Raw genomic sequence first — 21,022 nt, 5'->3', positions numbered from 1 at the left:
TGAGACGGAGTTTCACTCTTGTTGCCCAGGCTGGAGTGCAATGGCATGATCTCAGCTCACTGCAACCTCCGCCTCCTGGGTTCAAGTGATTCTCCTGCCTCAGCCTCCCGAGTAGCTGGGATTACAGGCATGTGGCACCACACCCGGCTAATCTCTACAGCGGGGTTTCGCCATGTTGGCCAGGCTGGTCTCAAACTCCTGACCTCAAGTGATCTGCCCGCCTGGGCCTCCCAAAGTGCTGTGATTACAGGCGTGAGCCACCACGCCCGGCCAAGACTGTTTTGTTTTGTTTTGTTTTGTTTGAGACGGAGTCTCGTTCTGTCACCCAGTCTGGAATGCAGTGGTGCAATCTTGGCTCACTGCAAGCTGCTCATCCTGGGTTCACGCCATTCTGCCTCAGCCTCCCGGGTAGCTGGGACTACAGGTGCCCACAACCATGCCCAGCTGATTTTTGTATTTTTAGTAGAGACGGGGTTTCACTGTGTTAGCCAGGATGGTCTCGATCTCTTAACCTCGTGATCCGGCCGCATTTAAAAAATACCCAAGAGCACACAAGGGGTCAGTGGGGAAGCCAGGGTCCTTACCAGATCTCCAGAGCTCAGGAGCACAAGCTCTGGCCACCGTCGTGGGCTGCCTCTCAGATGGCCTAAGTCTGTTGGCAGGGGCTGTGTGTGAAAACTGTGGATGGAATAGCTGGAATTCTTTACATAAATGCCAGGAAATCCAGGGGCTTCTGGGTACCATATGAAAACATAAGAGAGAAAAAGAGGCTCATTTTGTGAGAAAAAGGAAAGATACTTTATGGGGTCATGGAACCATGGAAACAACCCTGCCAGCCCTTCTTCTTGGTGCTTGTTGGGGCTGGGTGGGTGTTGGGAAGAGCAAACCCCAGTTCTGCCTGCCCTTTCCAGCCAGGGTCTCACACAGAAGCGGTCCATGGTGCCCACTGAGGCTGGCAGGAGGGCAGCAGGGGAGAGGGGCCATCCATGGGCATCCAGGGAGGTGAGACTCAGGCTGCACAGAGGTGCAGGGCAGCAGAAGCCCCAAACTCAGAGAGTGGGAAGTTACGCTGTTGGGAGGAGTCAGAGCAGGAGCACAGAGGTTCCCCTGAAGGAGGCTGGTGTCACCTGCAGCTTTCCCTAGTGCCCAAGCTGAGGTGAGGGTGTTCCCCACAAAAGCAAGCTATTCTTGGCAGGTAAAGACACACTCATATCTCACACAGCTACCCTGGCTGTGGGCATGGTAGCAAATTGACTGCTGCTTCTGCTAACCAGGTCAAACTCTGTCAGCAGAGCTCGTCACTTTGTAACCAGGCCTGGACCATATTATCTACTCCTTCTTCCTTCCATTCAACAGATATTTATTGTGCCATCACTCTTGTAGTCTCTGGAAATCGTGGCCCCCGGAGCTAACATTCCAGCGAGGAGAACAGACCATATGCAAGACAAATAAGTGAACATACAGTGTCTCAGGTGTCGGTAAAGTGTGGTGGAGAAAAATAGAGTTGGGACAGGAGACAAAGAGACAGGAAGGGGTACGGACAGAGCTGGGAGGGACTGGGAAGGAAGTTGCACAGAAGTTCTAGTGTGACCCTGCTCTTCTTTTGTCTCCTGTGATGGTTTTCCCCTAATCTTGTAGCCGACAACAAAGAATCAGGGTGCACTTTGTTGCTCCCCTGCGGTATCCAAGAGCCCAGAGATGAGCTAATACCACCCAAACTGAGCACTTTCCTCACCTCCCTTCCAAAAGCCAGTCCTGCTAATCCTACCTCCTAACCTTAGAAAGGTCCTATCCGGAAGTCTGTCATTATTCTACCTTCTGGATATTCAGGTCTGCTTCTCCACACATGATCACACTTCAAAAATTCCCATGGCCCCGCCTCTTCTCCTGTGTTCCTCACCTATCATGCCCTCCTCCTACTCAAACACTTCACACTCAAAGGTGAAACTCTAACCCATCCATTTCCACAATCCCTCCTTGCCCACATCAGCCCTGTGGACCTCTCTTCCTGATCTCTGATAGCACAGTATGTCTGAGCCCCATGATTGAGGCAGTGGTCTCCTGATTGTTGATTTGGTACCTCCAGCCATCCTGGTTGTGCCTCCTGTGTTTTTATCTCTTCTGTGTCCCTGAAATGCAAGTTCATCTGAGCAAACAAAAGGTACACACAGATATAGCTCATTTCTCCCTTAAAAACAAGGCTTTGCTTTGTCTAAATGTTCTTCTCTCCATCTGAGAAATGAAAAAGGTTTGGAAAATTCCAGCATGGGAGTGTTCAGCCTTATTTGAGTTGTGCAAGTGGGAAAAAATGTGCTTTTCCCAAAATTAAAAAAATTTCCCCAGCCTTTCCTCTGAAAGCAATTCACAAACCTCTGAGCCCAGTATGTAAGCTTGCCAGTTTCTTCACCTCTCTGAGGAATGAATTGTCCTCCCATTTGTATGTCATGGGCATGCATGCATTTGTGGGCAAAAGAGGAGAATGGAGTCAGAGTGGAAGTTAACCAATCTTGAAAATGAAGCATGTGACAAGTGGAAAAGGCAAGCTCTTTGATGCCCAAGTCCCCTGGCTTTCCAGTGTACAAAAGAACCCACTGCTCAACAGCAGTAACCCCTGACTGTTTCTATTCTTCCTCTGCATCTATCCCAATGTTTCTTCTTTCTGATGAAGGCAGCTGCCATGTTGTGAGTTTCCCTGTGGAGAAGCCCATGTGTCAAGAAACTGAGGGTGGGCTGGGCATGATGGCTCATACCTATAATCCCAGCACTTTGGGAGGCCGTGGTGGGTGGATCACTTGAGGTCAGGAGTCCAAAACCAGCCTGGCCAACATGATAAAACCCTGTCTCTACAAAAAAAAAGACAAACAAAAAAATTAGCTGGGAATGGTGGTGAGTGCCTGTAATCCCAGCTACTCGAGAGGCTGAGGCACGAGAATCACTTGAACCTGGGAGACAGAGGTTGCAGTGAGCCAAGATCACACTGTACTCCAGCCTGGGTGACAGAGCAAGAATCCATCTCAAAAAAAAAGAAAAAGAAAAGAGAAGAAAAGAAACAGAGGGTGGCTTCTGGCCATTCAGTGAGGTCCTGAGGCACTCGGTCCAACAGCCTGCAAGAAACTGAATCCTGTCAACAACCATGTGAGCTTGGAAGCAGATACTCCCACATTTGAGTCTCCAGATGAGACTGTGGCTGCAGCCAGTGCTTTGCTGGTAACTTGTGAGAGATGCTGAGCCGCAGGACCTAGCTAAGTGGCATCCATATTTCAGATCCATGGTAACTGTAAGTTAGTAAACTTTGTTGTTTTAAGCCACTAAGGTTTGGGGTAATTTGTTATGAAGCAATAAATAACTCATATGCCAACTATGTGCCAGGCACTATTCTTGGCTCTGGGGACAGAGCAGAGGACAAAACATACAGCATCTTTGTGCTGACATAGCCAACATCTAATGAGGGAAGGCAGATGATAAATAAAGCATGTAGACCACTTTAGTGTCCCCCAGAATTCATGTATTGGAAACTTAGTCTCCAATACAACAGTACAGGGAGGTGGGGTTTAATGGGAGGTGTGTAGATCATGAGGGCTCCACCCTATGAGTGAATTATTGCTTGTAGGCTGGGAGCAGTGAATCCCAGCACTTCGGGAGGCTGAGGCTGGCAGATCACGAGGTCAGGAGATCGAGACCATCCTGGCTAACATGGTGAAACCCCATCTCTACTAAAAATACAAAAAATTAGCTGGGCGTGGTGGCACGTGCCTGTAGTCCCAGCTACTAGGGAGGCTGAGGCCGGAGAATTGCTTGAACCTGGGAGGCGGAGGTTGCAGTGAGCCGATATCACGCCATTGTACTCCAGCCTGGGTGACAGAGTGAGACTTCGTCTCAAAAAAAAAAAAAAAAAAAAAGGCTCACAGATGTGGATTCACTCTCTCTTGCCCTTCTACCTTCCACCATATGAAGACATAGTAAGAAGGCCCACACCAGAAGCCAGAGCCTTGATCTTGGACATCCCAGACACCAGAACTGTGAGTAGTAAATTTCTGTTCTTTATAAATTACCTAGTCTAAGATATTCTGTTATAGCAGCACAAATAGAGTAAGACAGTGACAGAGAAAAATAAAGCAGTGAAGGGAACTGGGGAATTGCCAGGGTTTAAGGGTGAGTGGTGAGGTGGGGGTGATAGTGGTTGTAGCTTTAAATAAGGTGAAGAGGAAAGACCTCTCTGAGAAGGTAGCACTGAGCAGAGACCTGCAAGTGAAGGAGTGAGCCACGAGCTATCTAGGGAACGAATGTTACAGACAGAAGAAACAGTCTAGAATGAGTTTTCGTTTTACTTAGCAAAACAAAATTTAGAGAAGGAAACTCTCTTGGCTCCTCTGTTTAGCCTGTAGAAAAAAAATAACTAAGCACTAGCAGCTCACCAAAAATGCATTCTAACTTCCCTCCTGCCCACAGAAAGAGTCAGAAGTCAGACAGAGATAAGCTGTGTTTCCGTTTTCTTTCTTTCCTACATCCTCAATATAGGCAGTTACACACCTTGGCAGGTGGGACCTCTGTGATTTTGAGGTGGTGAAAGAAGCAGTCTAATGCCTTCTTGTCCTACCATTTACCTTGGTGCGGTTTTCCTGCTTGAGTTGGAGTAGAGCATGTAGGGATCGGGGAGCTGGGGCCACAAGCTACAGGAATACCAGCTGGAGAAGACTTGCATGGCCCAGCTCACTCTGGGATCCTTGGGTCCACCCATTCACATTGGGCCAGACCCCAACAGGGGTCTAAGAAATCCAGCCAGGACCACTCTGGCTGCCCAGGGATGGTCAGAGCCAGGGACACTGATGACCACTCACTTCTATCCACACAGGCCTGAGGCTTATCTGAGGAATTCAAGGAGAGAGCAGTTTCCAAATGAGTTGCCCTTTGAAAAACGTAGACCTAAGAAAGTTATTCTATTGTGTAAGTGAGAAGGGAGAGTTTGGGTTGGCCCACTGATCCTCCTTCTCCACACCACTGTGCTCAGAGTGAGGCTGGACATTGAGATTCTGCCACCACAGCTGCCTAGGGGAAAATCTGATTTGTGAGAGGAACAGCCAAGAGCAGCTCCCCTTCAGAAATTGGACCAGAGCCAGATCTGACTCTTTGGCCTAAGTCAGAATCAAATAGCTGCCTGTGACTTCTGCCAAACACTGGCTTGACTTGATGCCTCTCACACCCAAGAGAAAAGGGATGTGAACTTTCCATCCAGCTCACGTCCTCCAGCTCTTCATAGTGTCCTACCTTGGAACCCAGGGTACTCTGCCTCTTTGCAAACAGCAGAGAAGTTTGCAATGAAGACTTTTCCCAGCCAACAAAAATGGGAAGCTTTTGTTACCATCTAGATATAGGAAACACTCACAGAGCAAAAGGAAAATGACCCCAAATGGAAGCACAGAGGTGTAGGAAGGAATAGAAAGCAATAAAAAGGGTCAATAGATGAGAGATTCCAAATGATTTACTCATTACAATATGTAAAAAACAGTAATAATATTTTGTGAGCTTTAAAATATATATAGAACTAGGCTGGGCGCTGTGGCTCACACCTGTTATCCCAGCACTTTGGGAGGCCAAGGCTGGCAGATCACTTGAGGTCCAGATTTCAAGGCCAGCCTGGCCAACATAGCGAAACTGCATCTCCACTAAAAATACAAAAATTAGCCAGGCATGGTGGCGCACTTGTAATCCTAGCTACTTGGGAGGCTGAGGCAGAAGAATCACTTGAACCTGGGAGGCAGAGGTTGCAGTAAGCCAAGATCATACCACTGCACTCCAGCCTGGGTAACAGAGAGCAAAACTCAGTCTCAAAATAAAATAAAATAAAATAAAATATATATGGAATTAAAATACATGACAAGAACAGAAAAGATGGGAGGGGAGTGAGTTACAGTGTTCTCAAGTCTTTACATTGCCCTGGAATTGCCAAAAGTATTAATTTATATTAGACTTTTTGTTGTTGTTGAGACAGGCTCTCTCTCTGTTGCCCTGGCTGGAGTGAAGTGGTGCAATCACGGCTCGCTGCAGCCTCCACGTCCAGAGCTCAGGCAATCCTCCCAGTTAGCCTCCTCAGTAACTGGGACTACAGGCATACACCACCACACCCAGATCATTTTTTTATTTTTTGTAGAGACGAGGTCTCCCTGTATTGCCCAAGCTGGTCTCAAACTCCTGGGCTCAAGCAATCCTCCCTCTGTGGCCACTCAAAGTGCTGGGATTATAGGCTAAGACTTTAATAAGTCAAGGCTACATGTTGTAATCTGTAGAGTGACCATGGAAAAAAATAGGAAAACTATAACTAATAATCTAAGTGGGTTGGAATAATAAAAATACTTAATCCATAAGAAAGCAAGAAAGAAGGAAAACAAAATATGTAAAATCAATAAAAGATGAATGGTAAGATAGCGGATTTGAACGCTAGTATATTAATAATTCACTAAATATAAATGGGCTAAATGTCCCAATTAAAATCAGAGATTGTCAGACTGGATCCTTTTTAAAGGAAACTAACTCAGGACACCCTTTTGTCTGCTCCGCTTAACCTTAGCCCTCTTACTGCTTGAAGGCTGACTTGATAGCTGGAAGTGCAGTGGTTACCTTACAACCATCAGGCTAAGTCTAGACGCTGTGGGCAAAGAAAGGAGGAACAGAAAGACAAAAAGAGCTGGGACACTAAAGATGCCATGGAGCTGCCACACCAGTCCCAGTACCCACCTGCAGACTTCATGCATTATGGAAGAAAAATGAATCCCTTACTTAAGTTTAAGCCACTCTTAGTGTGGCATCCAATACTTATGGCCAAACATGATTCCTACTATACAAGGCTTAGGACATTACATCTGCAAAACCCACTGATCGTTTGATACTAACCTTACCCCATTTAAATCCACCAGGTTGCGTTCCACCTACAACTGATAATAATCACAGTGTGACCACACTGCAAGAGATGAGACCACTGGACCAATCAGACCTCAGAAGAGTTTAGCAGACTGGGACCAGCCGCACGCATATCCTGTGAGTGCCCACTTCTCAGACTCAGAGGGATATTGCTAGGGTACTTTGTAAGCACCTTAAATGAGTTAGGGGGGAAAAGTGGCTTCCTGTAGGCAGCCACCAATCAAAAAGTTATATGGATCATCCCATAACAAAAACGTCCAAGAGTTAATTTCACTCCTTCAGCAAATTTTTATAGAGCACTTACTACGTGTCAAACATTGTTCTAGCCATCAGGGACACAGACACAAACAAAACAGGCAAAACTACCTGACTTTGTGCTGTTTACATTACAGTGGGGAAGACAAATAATAAAACAATAAATAAGTGAGATAAATAATATGTAGAATGGAAGTAAGTCAGTGGAGGAAAAAAATGTGGAAAAAAGGACAGGGACTAGAGTATGTTATAATTTAAATAAGGTGATCAGGGAAGGTTGTGCTAAAGGATGATGTTGATAAAAGACCCAAGGGAGTGAATAATAGACAAAGACAGGGACAGAAAGCTTCAATCTTCTCATCCCCAAAGCAAGAGGAGAGAATCCCAGATAACATGACTCATCCTCATGAACAGCTTTGGCAGAGGGTGCTGCTGCTGGCTCAGAACTGCCCTTGAGTCTTAGTGAGGGAAACCTGGCACATGGGAGGTCCCACTGCAGTGGAGAGAGGTGAGAATTTAAAGAACTGCTCCATGAGAAGGTAATTATTGAGCATGTGCTGGACACCATTAGATATACAGCAACCTTATCTATGAGCTAAGTTCTATTACAATGCTTATGTTGCACAAGATGAGAGTGAGGCTCATCTTTTTGTTCTAGGTGGCAAAACCAGTTAGAGAGGAGAGAAGTTTTCCTGAGTTGCTGTTCTCAGCACCTTGCAATCCCCCACCCTAGCCCCATCCCACCATCTCCAAGTGACCGCTTATCAGCCTAACACGCAGGCAATAGTAGGAATAGAAGAGAGTACCTTCAGCTCAGAAGTAAAAAGAAAGGACCCTAAGAAGAGTTAGTTCTCTTGGGAGCCCTGGGCTGAGCATTCCTCCTCTTCTGACTATGCCATTGAGAAGGGCTGTGTGGGCCCAGGGGTGGGTGGCAGCTGCAAGTGTGGGGGAAAATGAGCCGGCCAGGTCTCCAGCATTAAAGGCTTTGCAGTTGCAGACACCAAGGGCTCTCTCCCCTTCCCCCATCCCATTCTACCCCTCCAACTCACTCTCCATCCCAGGACCTTCCTTCCTTAGCCATTGTTCCTCATGGAAATGAGGCGGCAAGGAAGATGCTGTCTTGGCACCGCCTCCCAAGGGAGCAGGTCTGGAATGTGCTGGGGGCATTAGATCTCCCAGGGAACCCCAGCTGGAGTCTGACTGCTCAGCCACTCCAGTCTGCTGGCTATAAACAGGACAGCCACCAGTACGGGGTGGAGACTGGACCCCAGCATATGTCAGGACATGAAGACATACGACTAGGGCCGATCCTGGGTTTCAGATGCTCCCCAGGGCTCCAATCCCCTGAATGGCGGGAAGGGAGGGAGAGCAAACGAATTCCCCAGTAAGTGTGCAGGGAAGAGACTGTGTTCTCTCTCTCTTTCTCTTTCCCCATTAATCATGTGCTTTTTTAGTGCCTGGCACCAGGATAGTATTTACATATGTTATGTTGTTTCATTTTCATAACAGCCCTGTGAGGGAAAATCCATCTCATAAAGGAGGGGCTGAGGCACAGAGAAATGAGTGATCACATGCTCAAGATGACATACCACCAGGGTTGACTGAGGCAATGACCCTGGCTCTTAACTACTGTGGCAGAGTCTTTCTCTCTCGCCTCTCCCTCCATTTGCCCCTTCCTGATCTGTTATTCTTCCCTCCATCTTCTTCCTTTCTTCCCTTTCTTCTATTCCGGCCTCCCTTTCTTCTTTGTATTCATTGATCCAATAAATATTTATGTCAATGTTACATGCCTGGCACTGTGCCTGGCACTGGGAATAAAGCAAAGTCCCTCCTGATCAAGTTGACATTCAGTTGAGGGTAGATTGACCATAAAGAAACAATCCCACACATAAATAATTAGTTGCTGATGAAATGACTTGTTTCTATGCAGAGAACAGGAAGAGGGTATGCCAGAGAGTGCCCGAGGCTGGGGGTGTTTTAAGCTGGGTGGTCATGGGGGTCTCTCTGAGGAGGCAATGTGTGAGATCAGACATGAAGGAAAAGAAGGCACCAGCCACAAGAAGATGTGGAGCCAGAGTTCTAAGGGTGGGAACAGCAGGTGCAAAAACCCTGGAGTGGGCAGGATCTTGGCAGGTTTGGGGTCTAAAAGGCCAATGTGGCTGGAGCCCAGTGACCAGGCAAGAGAGCTGTAGGAGAGGTGCAGAAAAGGGTGGATTCTGGATGTGATTCCAAGAGCCTTGGGAAGTTTTTAGGAAGAGGAGCAGTATAATCTAAGTCATGTTTCTGAAAGAGCACTCCAGCTACAATGCAAAGAACAGGCTGAAGAGTGGCAATAGTGGAAGCAGGGAAATGAGTGAGGACACTATTGCAGTGGCCAGGAGGGAGAAAGTGGCAGTTTGGGCCAGGGTGGGGACAGTAGGGGTGGAGAAAAATGAGTATTTACTGACAGCTACTAAGTGCCGGGTGCCAAGAGATGAGAAAGGCCCAATCCCCTGTCTTTGCAACGCATCTAGTAAGAAGCTGTTCAGGGAAACAAGATCACTGAAGTCCTGTCCTGGGTGTGAAGATAGAGGTCTGCAAGGGCACAGGGGACCCAGTCGGGAAGGATCAGCTCCATTTCAGGAGGGAAGGGAGATTGTGGAGAGAGCTTAGTCTCTTCTGAGCCTCCAACTACTGCAGATGCAGATGACATTCCTGCGGCTAGCTTCAGGGCCATGCTGGTGGATCGTACTCATGAGACCAGTGGGGTCCTACAGAATGAAAGTTAGTGTGTGCCAAGGGCTCCGACATTTCCTAAGGCAACCTGAAAGCTGGCATTGAAGCTATTTAGGATCTCAGCAAATGGAATTACTCCCAATAGGCAGCTGGCTTTTCCAAAAGTTCAGTAGAATTCCTTCTAGTGATCACCAAGCTGAGACTTTAAGGATACACTGAGCTTCCCAGGCAAAGAAAGGGGTGACTCAGGGCATTCCCAAAAGATGCATGTTCAAAGAGGAGAAAGGACTGGGGCTTCAAGTCAACAGCCAGCAGCGCCAACTTGCTAGCAATGTGAGTGAGCCACCTAGGAAGTGGGTCCTGTAACCTCGGTTAATACCTCAGATAACTGCAGCTCCAACCAACACCTCAACTGCAACCCCCTGAAAGACCCCACGTGAGAACCCCCACCAGCCAAGCCACTCTCAAATTCCTGATCCAGAGATTCTGTGAGCTATAATAACTATTTATTGCCGTTTTAGCCACTAAGTTTTGGGATAGTTTGTTACACAGCAGTAGATAACTAATATAGAAAGAAGGTGAGTGTTGAGATAGTATAGAAGAGAAGTTAGAGAGGAAACCAAACCAAGAACAAGTTGCTAAGGGTATCCTTACCGCGTTTACAGGCTGTATGCCCAGGGGTCTCTGCTCTGTCTGTGGTCCCTGATGAGTCCAGTGGCGCATTCTTTCCACCCACAGCCACATCTCCATATGGCTGCTTCTTATGGCTGCTTACACACATAAGGACACTTCTAAAACTAGCTTATTAACACACAGAGCCTACTATGTGCCAGCTCTAAGCTAAGGGCTCTCACATATAAGTTTTTGTTAAATTCTCACAACAAAACTTGGAGGTGAGCATTATCATCCCCAGTGCCCAGGACAATATCTAGCACAGAGTAAATATATGTATTAGCACGTAGTAAGACCACTAATAAACAGACCCCAAAATATCAGGGCCTTAAAGACAAGAAATGTATTCCTTTTTCACCAAAATCCTAGGGGAGAGTTGCCTGTAATGTGAAAAAACAGTTAATATAATCTTGGCTACTGTATTAATCAGGGCTCTCTGGAGAAAGAAAACCAATAAAATGGGGAGAGAGAGAGATTTTAAGGAATTGGCTCAAGTACTCGTCGGGATTGACCGGTCTGAAATCTATAGGGCAGGCTGGCAATTATATGTATGTATACATACACATATATATTTCATTTATTTATATATACATAATACTATATATAAAGAGTACAAAATTATATATATTTATTATAAAGAGTAAAAAATTATATATATTTATATATATAAAGAGTAAAAAATGTTGTGGGGGAAGAGAATAGAAATACAACTTCAAGGAGAAAAAGAACTAACTAGAATTTCTGATTCTTATTTAATAAGAACTCCTTCATGTATTGTTTTTCTAAAGCATATGGATGGGTATTAAATTGGGATGATATTCAGATTCCCTATGATACATTTAAAAGAGCAATTGAACAGCCTTATTTTTAAATGATTTTACTAAATGTTATATCATTTGCAATGATTTAAACTTCTGAAATAAAATTATTCGTTATTCCAGTGACTTTCCAGCCTAAAATTTAGAGGCAAATATTCCTTAAGAGGATATCAACTATCAATATTTTCAAATGTTGATAAGCTGTTACCTCATAATTTCTGCCAATTTGTAATTTAATATTACACCACATACTCAAATTGTCAACCTTTCACAGCACATTACCAAAGTTATCAGGAAAACTGGACTACCATGACCAAAGATGTTACCGAGCACACACTATTCTGACAGGGAGCGCCATCATCAAGGAGCGGTTTTCTTTAACAATTCTACTTATAAACAACATGGGAATAGAAGTAATTTAAAATGTTTAAAAAGTATTAAATGCACGACTGTTTCTGCAAATTGCATTTTGGATGCTTTGTATTATAGGGTATAAACGACCCATCCCCAACTATGGAATGTTAAGCTGACAACCAAGACAGTCAAAGCCCTCTGTAATCAATATGCCACTATTATCTGGCCATACCAAAAAATAAACAATCAGCAAATTACCTTAAAAAAAAGCATTTACACTTAGAATTTGAATGAGAAAGGATTCCCTCCTTCTTAAAAATATTTCTGGAGCTGCTAAAAAACTTGCATTTGTAAACAATAGTTGATAAAAATATTCCTCTGGATTGTACAAGAAGAGGGATAGAGACCACTGCTAGGACAGGGAAGATAATATCAATCAGAGTCAGCTTCCTTCTCTGGGCTTCATCAGAGCCTGGACTCTCCTCATTTTTTCAGTTCTTCATTTTCTGCAGGTAAAGCTTCTTTGGCTTCCGGGTTAGCCACCTCATCCTGTTTTCCCTTTTGTTTGCTCTTTTTTGTCTGAAGATTTATCCTTTCCTGCTGCCTTTGTGTGCTTCCTTTCCACTTTAGGGTTAGCTGACAACCTTGCAGGTCTTCTCTTGGGCTCTTCCTTCACCACCCTTTGGCTAAGCTGAGCTGACCTTCCTTTTGGGTGTCTTGGTGGCGGAGAGGGTGAGTGCCAGGTGCCTGCAGCGAGCAGTGCCAGGAGCTTTGGTGAAGCAGTGCTGCCTGGCTGCTGCAGCTCCTCTGGCTGCCTGAGCTGCTGGGACCCCTAAGCAACATTTTAAATTCTTATTTTACACATGAGGAAAACAAGGCTTAGAGAAGCTAAGTCGCAGTCACTTGTCCAAGGTCACCCAGAGAGTAAGTGGCCCATCTCCAACCCAAAGGAAAAGGCAAGCCACAGACTGGGAGAAAATACTTGCAAAACATACATCTGATAAAGAGCTTACATCCAGAATATAGAAAGAACTCTCACAATTCACTAAAAACAAAACAAACAACTCAATTTTTTTAAAATGGGTAAAACATTTAGACAGATACTTTTTTGGTTTTTGGGTTCTTTTGAGACAAAGTCATACTCTGTCCTCTAGGTTGGAGTGCAGTAGCACGATCTTGGCTCACTGCAATCTTCACCTCCCAGGTTCAAGCAATTCTCCTGCCTCAGCCTCCTGAGACTACAGACGCACCGCACCACACCCTGCAAATTTTTGTATTTTTTTTAGTAGGGACAGGGTTTCACTATGTTGGCCAGGCTAATCTTGAACTCCTGACCTCAAGTGATCCGTCCATCTTGGTCTCCCAAAGTGCTGGGATTACAGGTGTAAGCCACCGTGCCCGGCCTGGACAGATATTTTATAAAAGAAGATGTGTGAGTGGCCAATAACCACATGAAAAGATGTTCAGTATCACTAGTTATCAGACAGTTGCAAACTAAAACCATAATGAAACACCATTACTTACCCACTAGAATGGGTAAAATTTAAAAGGCTGACAATACCAAGTGTTGACAGATGGGGAGCAACTGAAACTCTCACACATTATTGATGGGAATGTATAACAGCACAGCACTTTGGAAAACCGTGTGGTATCTTACAAAGCTAAGCATACACTTTCCACATACCCAGCAATTCTATTCCAAACTATTCACAAAAATAAATGAAAATATAGTCTAGGCCAGGCGCGGCAGCTCATGCCTGTAATCCCAGCACTTTGGAAGGCCGAGGTGGGCAGATTAGTTGAGGTCAGGAGTTCAAGACCAGCCTGGCCAACATGGTGAAACCCTGTCTCTACTAAAAATACAAAAATTAGCTAGGCATGGGGGCACACACCTGTAGTCCCAGGGACTCGGGAAGCTGAGGCAGGAGAATCACTTGAACCTGGGAGGCGGGGCTGGAGGTCGAGGGAGGAGCTTGCCGGCAAGCATAACAAGGAAACTTTTAAATAGATGGAGAAGCTGGGCACGGTGGCTCACACCTGTAATCCCAGCACCTTCGGAGGTGGAGGCAGGTGGATCACTTGAGGTCAGGAGTTCAAGACGAGCCTGGCCAACATGGAGAAACCCCATCTCTATTAAAAATACAAAAAAATCAGCTGGGCATGGTGGTGTGCACCTGTAATCCCAGCTACTTGGGAGGCTGAGGCAAGAGAATTGCTTGAACTCGGGAGATGGAGGTTGTTGCAGTGAGCCGAGATCATGCCACTGCACTCCAGCCTGGGTGACAGAATGAGACCCTGTCTCAAAAAATAAAAATAAAAATAAATACATGGAAATGATCTAAGTCTTGATTATGGTTGTGGTTATACAATTGCATATAATTACCCAAATTTCTCAAACTGTACACCCAAATGGTTGAATTTTATTATATCCTTTTATATTGTTATATCTTACTAAAAATGCAGGTACACCACCATCCAAAAATATTAATAATTGCGGCCGGGTGTGGTGGCTCACGCCTGTAATCCCAGCACTTTGGGAGGCCAAGGCTGGTAGATCACGAGGTCAGAAGTTTGAGACCAGCCTGACCAACACGGTGAAACCCCGTCTGTACGAAAAATACAAAAATTAGCTGGGCATGGTGGCATGTGTCTGTAGTCCCAGGTACTTGGGAGGCTGAGGCAGGAGAATTGCTTGAACCCAGGAGGCAAAGGTTGCGGTGAGCCGAGATCGCGCCACTGCACTCCAGCCTGGGCGACAGAGCGAGACTCTGTCTTGAAAAGAAAAAAAAATACTAATAATTGCTGTGACTCCATGGTCCCTGCCTTTCCCACCTTCCTGTGCTCTCATCCCTGCCTAGCCTATGTATCTCTGGTACTTCCCTCTGACTCCTAGGAAAAAACTCTCTGAGCCTCTCCAAGGCCAACCCCTTTGTACAAGTGCTGGATTCCATTTCTCCTCCTGCCCCAGTCACTTTGGATTTGTGCCAGGGTGAGCAAGATGGGTCCTGCCAAAAAGGTCTGAGAAAGCAAGCTGGGGAACCAGGAAACACCAGACCCCCAACAGAGTTGAGCCAATGACCATCTTAATTAAGACTGCACTATTCATGGTCTTCAGTGCTGGAGCCATCTTATTCTCCACTAGGATGTTAGGCTCCATACTCCAATTTGTCCCTTGCCTGATATCCTTTAAGATCAGTCTAATTTCTTTCAGCCTGTCTTCACTTATGTGGGTGCCTTAAACAAAATATGTGGTTTCTTTCCTGCAGGAATTTTCAGGCTTTTGATAGAAATCGATGCCATTGTGAATCTCTAAGAAAGAATACTGATTATGGAATCTCCCTGGCATTTTAAACCAGTGCCCACACAACACACCGTGAGGGCTTCTGCACAAAATAAGCAGACATTATCATATCTCCCAAGAGACACTCCAGCCCCAACCCTGCCAGGTCAAAGAACATAACTTTCCCAAAGGGGCTGAAGGGCAGCTGTGCCCTCAGGAGGCAGCAAAAGGTGGGCCTGGAGGAGGCAGAGCTCCCTCCCACCGCCTTCTCCTATGAATACAAAGAGGAAAGGTTACCCGTTTAGACCCAAAGGCAGCTCTGGGTCAGCCTTTTCCTGGAAAAGCATCCCCCTGGGGTCCTAGGATTCTCCCTGGGCCTCAGGAACCCAGGACCTCAAGTTTTTCTTTGGAAGGTCTTGGCTTTGGCCCTGGAGTGCTGGAGCACAGAGTCCTCACACCATCCAGAGTACCGCCTTCACAGAAGCATCCCCAACCCTGGGTTTATCCTTGGCGGATGTATGGGAGCCCAGCCCACAGCATGGAAAGCAAGCCCTGAAGTGGCAAAACCAGATGAACAACCCTGAGTCTGCCAGCTTCCTGGCGCAAGTGCCCATACCAGTCCTGACAAGGCCTGGAATGAGCCACCTCAGTGGGAAAAAGGAAGAGGAAGCTAAACCGAGGAGTGAATACCTTCACCCTGGCTCCGCCCCAAACCCTGCCTGCTGGATGACAAGAGATGAAAGAAAAAGCCAAACCCTTCAGCGAAAGAAGGCAGGAGAGGAGAAGCAGGAGAGGGATGTCAACAAAATTCTAGAAAGGGGAAAACAGAAAAATGAGATTCTTTCCTTTCTCCCTGCTGAGCGTTTGGGGAAGAATCTCCAACAAGCTTAAGAGGCACCAGACACCTCTATGAAGTGGGCCAGGGTGAGATCCAAAACAGGACTGTGGGTAAGAACCTGAAGAAGGGGAAGGGGAGCACTCTCCAAGATCCCCTCCCTCACTTCATAAAGGGAAGATCAACCCCCTTACCCGGTATCCCTCCTCACTGCCAAATTGTAGAGTTATCATCTGGAGAGCCTAAAGGCAGGGATGGCAGTGGTGGGGTCCTGGTCATGCTTATTCCTTCCAACCCCCTTCATCGCCCCCTCCTCATTCTGCTCTCCCAGTGCTGGCTGCCAGCCTCCAGGCAGGAGGCTCAGAGGATCCTTCACTGGAAATCTTGCTGGCCCAAGGGAAATGACCTACATATTCTGCTACTTTGGGGTCCCCAATATTAGGGCCAGAATCCTATCCCACCCTTTTTCTGTGAAACCCTCCAAGAATCCAGCTGTGCTCCCACACAGGGCTTCCATTAGCTGTTAACTGCCTCACTCTTAAATAGGATCAGGCAGCCAAGAATCAAAGTCATTTGAGGGAAGCCTTAACTACGAAAAACAGAAACCAAAACAAACAAACAGAAAAAAATGAACTTTAAGGAAACAGAGAAAATGTGAAGATCAGAATAAGAAAACAATTTTCATTATAATTACTACCCCTAAAGGGATAAGAGAAGATAATTAATTCATGAAACGAGAAGATGATGTTATAAAGAGGAATCCTGGACAAGAAACAGCTCTTGAAAATTAAAAATGACAGCAAAAATATAGAAGGGTTAAAATTAAAAAGGGAAGAAATTTCCCAGAAAAGAAAAGATAATAGGAAAAAAATTAAAAGTTGGAGAATCATTCGGGGAGTTCTAACATCCAAATAATTGAAGTTCCAAAAGAGAGAACAGATAAATTGGAGAAAACTAACAACTAAATCATCTGAGAAAATTTCCCAGAGCTTAGGGACAGGACATGCCAGATTGAAGGGCTCACCAAAGACTCAGAATAAAAGACAAGAACATATCAAGGCACATTACTGGGAAACTTCAGAACATCCAGGCATGCAGAGAAAATCCTGTAAGCTTCCAGAGAAAGAGAAAACAATTTATATCCAGAGATCATCAGTCAGAAGTATGTTATTTTTCTCAATAGCAACACGAAAAGCAAGAAGACAATGAAGCAACTTTTTCAAAATACAGAGGGAGAATTCTTTCTCACCTAGAGTTTTATACCCAGGCAACTATCAACAGTGTATGAGTGGTTTTTTAAAAATTTGCCTCTCGCAGATCCATTCTCACAAAGTGACTAGACAAGTAAACCCAGAAAGAGGAAGAAAAAGAACCCAGGAAATGAGGGACCACACAAAAGAGAACTGAGAGGAAGGGCCACAATGAAGATGGAGGGCGATCTCAAGATGAAAGCTGTTTGGTAGGACCAAAGAGTGTATCATCCCAATTCTCCAGGTGGGATGACCAGAGATAGACCTGATACAACACAACTGAGTCTACAGTCATTTAGGGAAACTTAGAGTTATGTGTGTCCATTTTGGCACAACTTAATGCTAAATATGTAGAACACCAAGCAGATGCAAAATGAGGCAAAGTTTAACTTCAATCAAAACAAAAGTTGTACAAGAAAGAAAATGTAATCACAGCACAGTATATGATTCTGTTCTTAACAATATTTACATAGTCACAATAATATAAACGTTGGATAGTAATTTAACCAAAAATGCCATGTAGCCGTGTCAAGAGGATGAAGGAAAGAAGTGTGTGTGGTGTACAATCCTAATCTTTCATAGTAGGAATGAGGTAGATAACACCTAAAGCAGAAGCATAATGAGAGAAGAAAAATAAGAATATTATATAGAAATTCAAGGGTAAACATGGAACATTTTAAAAAGTTTAGGCCAGGCATAGTGGCTCACGCCTGTAATCCCAGCTCTTTGGTAGGTGGAGGTGGGCAGATCACCCGAGGTCAGGAGTTCGAGACCAGCCTGGCCAACATGGCAAAACCCCATCTCTACTAAAAATACAAAAATTAGCCTGGCATGGTGGTAGGCACCTGTAATCTCAGCTACTCGGGCGGCTGAGGCAGGATAATAGCTTGAACCAGGGAGGCAGAGGTTGCAGTGAGCTGAGATCATGCCATTGCACTCCAACCTGGATGACAGAGCGAGACTCCATCTCAAAAAAAAAAGTAATAAAAATAAAATTTAAAAGATGTTTAAGGTGATTGTCTCTTTGGAATGGAATTCGGTGGGGTAAAGAGTAAAACAGAGGACTGCTTTCTTACATTGTAGAACTATTTGACTTTTTTCCCCTTTTTCTTTTGAGGTATACTCAATATATAGTAAACCCACCTATTTAAAATGCAAAGTTTGATAAGTTTTATCATAAGTACACCACAGTCAAGAGAGTAAATATATCCGGCACCCTCCACTCAAGTTTCCATGTGCCTTTGTAGTCCTCCTTCCCTCCAGGATTACTCCTAGGGAGGGACATATGGATGGCTGCAGATCAATGGCCACCCAAGAATGGTTCAACAGTTCCTGCCACTGTTTTAGTGAACCAGGGGGTCTGTGCTTCTAGTGCAGGTTCTCCAGATGCCAGCCTGGGGAAGGCATCTCACTGTTCAACTTGGCCTTCAGCACTCAGCTTGAGAAATGTCTCTTCCAGGAAGCCTGTCATGACTGCCTCCCTGTGCCCATGCTCCCTTCCTTCAAGGTGTAACTCTCCACTTTGTAGTGTACTTGCTTCTTTTTCCCCTGCACCAAGTGGCCTGAGAGCCCTGCAAGAATGGAAGCCCCCTTTGACTCATAGGGGCTGACTCAAGGAAGGTGCGCTGGGAATGTTTGTTGATTGAAGGTATGAAATACATGACAGAATAGATATGTGGAAGGGTGAATGGGTGAGTGAATGCAAGGTGTTTTCCCACGCCAATGATACAAGGCTGTTTATGTTAAAGATGGTATCTCTTTAAAGACCACGTGAAAGCCCAGCAGAGGCTGAAATGGGAGGAAAGCACAGAAACACAACTGAAGCTATGAGTCCATTCTTGGAGAGGTCTGAGAGACACCTGTCCCAGGATGAAATCCTGTCCCAAACATCTCTTCCCTTCCCCCTCCCCTCACCCCCAGCCTCAGACCCAAGACCCACTTAGGGAGCCCTGGGCTGAGCTGACCCCAGCAACTGGAGGTGTGACTCACTAGGGGGCACTCTTCCATCACACTGGCCCTGCCCCAGCAGGCACAAACCCTGCCCTAGGCCCTTCCCTGCAAACTCAGGGGCCTCTTCACATTCCCTGCTGCCTCTTGCCAAGAGCAGAGGATCTTTCCAGGCAGCAATGGCACATCCACCAAATCAGTATTCACTCAGTATAAGGTAGCTTTGCAGAAAAGGCAGGTGTCTGGGGTTACATTGATATTTCAAAATGGTCTTCCTTTATTCACCAGCCAGAATGTGCCCATTCTTAGATCCCCACCCCATTCTTTCCCAGTCTGATGGCTACCCACACAAAAATATACTCAAGTGTGTGCTCCTGCAGTTCATCTATGTATTCACCAATATCCAGACACGTCTTCCATGCAGGACTGGAAATTGTGAAGGCTCTGGGCAGTTACACACCCTAGAAAAAGGGGAGGAAGTGGGAGCATTGTTCAGAGCTCCCTGCCCATTGTGTAACCTCACCATTCACAGGAATCCTCTTAGCCCTGGGCTGGCAGGGGCACCAGAAAGAAGCAAAGGGCCACAGAGGAAGGCCAGGGGCTCAAGGAATGTGTGCAGTTTGGAGAGGCAGGGCTTCTTTTTCTTCTTCTTCTTTTTTTTAAACAGAGTCTCACCTGTCACCTAGGCTGGAGTGCAATGTTGCTATCTGAAGTCACTGCAACCTCTGCCTTCTGGATTCAAGTTATTCTCCTGCCTCAGCTTCCTGAGCTAGGATTGCAGGCGTCCACCACCATGCCTGGCTAATTTTTGTATTTTTAGTAGAAACAGGGTTTCACCATGTTGGCCAGTCTGGTCTCGAACTCCTGACCTCAGGTGAACCACCTGCCTTGGCCTCCCAAAGTGCTGGGATTACAGGCGTGAGCCACCGCACCTGGCTGCTTCTTCATTTTTTTAGGACAACATCCTCTTACCTAAACCACTGTGGGGCTAATTTCATAAATCTCCAACTCTGGAGGATTTAACCCCCAAAGACACAGACCCCATGAGGCCCTTTGTGCTTAACGGAGATTCCAGACCTGAAGCATGAGAGTGAAAGGGAGAGGGGGCAGCAGTGGAAGGAGAAGACTTGGGGGAGAAACCCAGAGGCAGTGATGAAGACAGGGGAGGAGAAAGGGGTGAAGGGGGGACAGAGGTTTGCAGAAGGACAAAGAGAAGAAAGTCCCCCCCTTGGGTCTTCTTCTGTTCTTGGAACCGGAGCACTGGAACTCCCATCCTAATGTTCAGATTCTTCCTGTGAATTTGCTTCATGCTCCAGATTCCGGTAGGTTTCCTGTTCCCATAACCTGTCAGAGGGAGTGTTCAGGGGAAGCTGGAAAAGTGAATTTCACAACTAACAGTCATCCTTTGATCTTGCCACCTGCACCCTGGAGCTCTCCTCCACTAAGCAACCATTTGGGAAGTAAGGGGAACATTTCCTTCCCAGCTCCATGGGAGGAGGCTGCTAGGGTCCCACCAAGAACTCACTTTCATGTTCTGGTTGGGTGCAGTGGGATGCAGCTGCAGGGCCCGACTGAGGCCATAAAACAGGCACAGACCCAGACCGGGGCTAAGGAGAGGCGATGGTGTGGGTACCTGGATCCCTTGCTAAGCCCTATACACACCCATGATGCAGCCACACCCCAAGGAGCTACATTCCCAGAGCAAAGGCCTCCAGCCTGGCTTACTCTGAGAATTAGGTCACCTCCGCATCTTTCCTGGATAGGATTCCTGACCCAGCCAGCCACATTGTCATCTGGGAAGAATCATAACCTGTAGGAGGAAGAGAGGAGGTAAAGGAGAATGGGACAAAGTAGACTGAGACAAAGGTGGAAGAAGAAAGCACTGGCTCACTAAGACAGCCTCTCTCCCCTCTGCTGTAAGTGAAGATTCATATGCAAGCAGGCTGGCTGGCCCAGTGTCCCCTGTGCACATCTGTCTCTG

This window comes from Gorilla gorilla, chromosome 2 (genome assembly GCF_029281585.2).
Source record: "Gorilla gorilla gorilla isolate KB3781 chromosome 2, NHGRI_mGorGor1-v2.1_pri, whole genome shotgun sequence".
In the NCBI taxonomy this organism is placed as follows: domain Eukaryota; kingdom Metazoa; phylum Chordata; class Mammalia; order Primates; family Hominidae; genus Gorilla; species Gorilla gorilla.
This window is presented reverse-complemented; position numbering follows the sequence as displayed.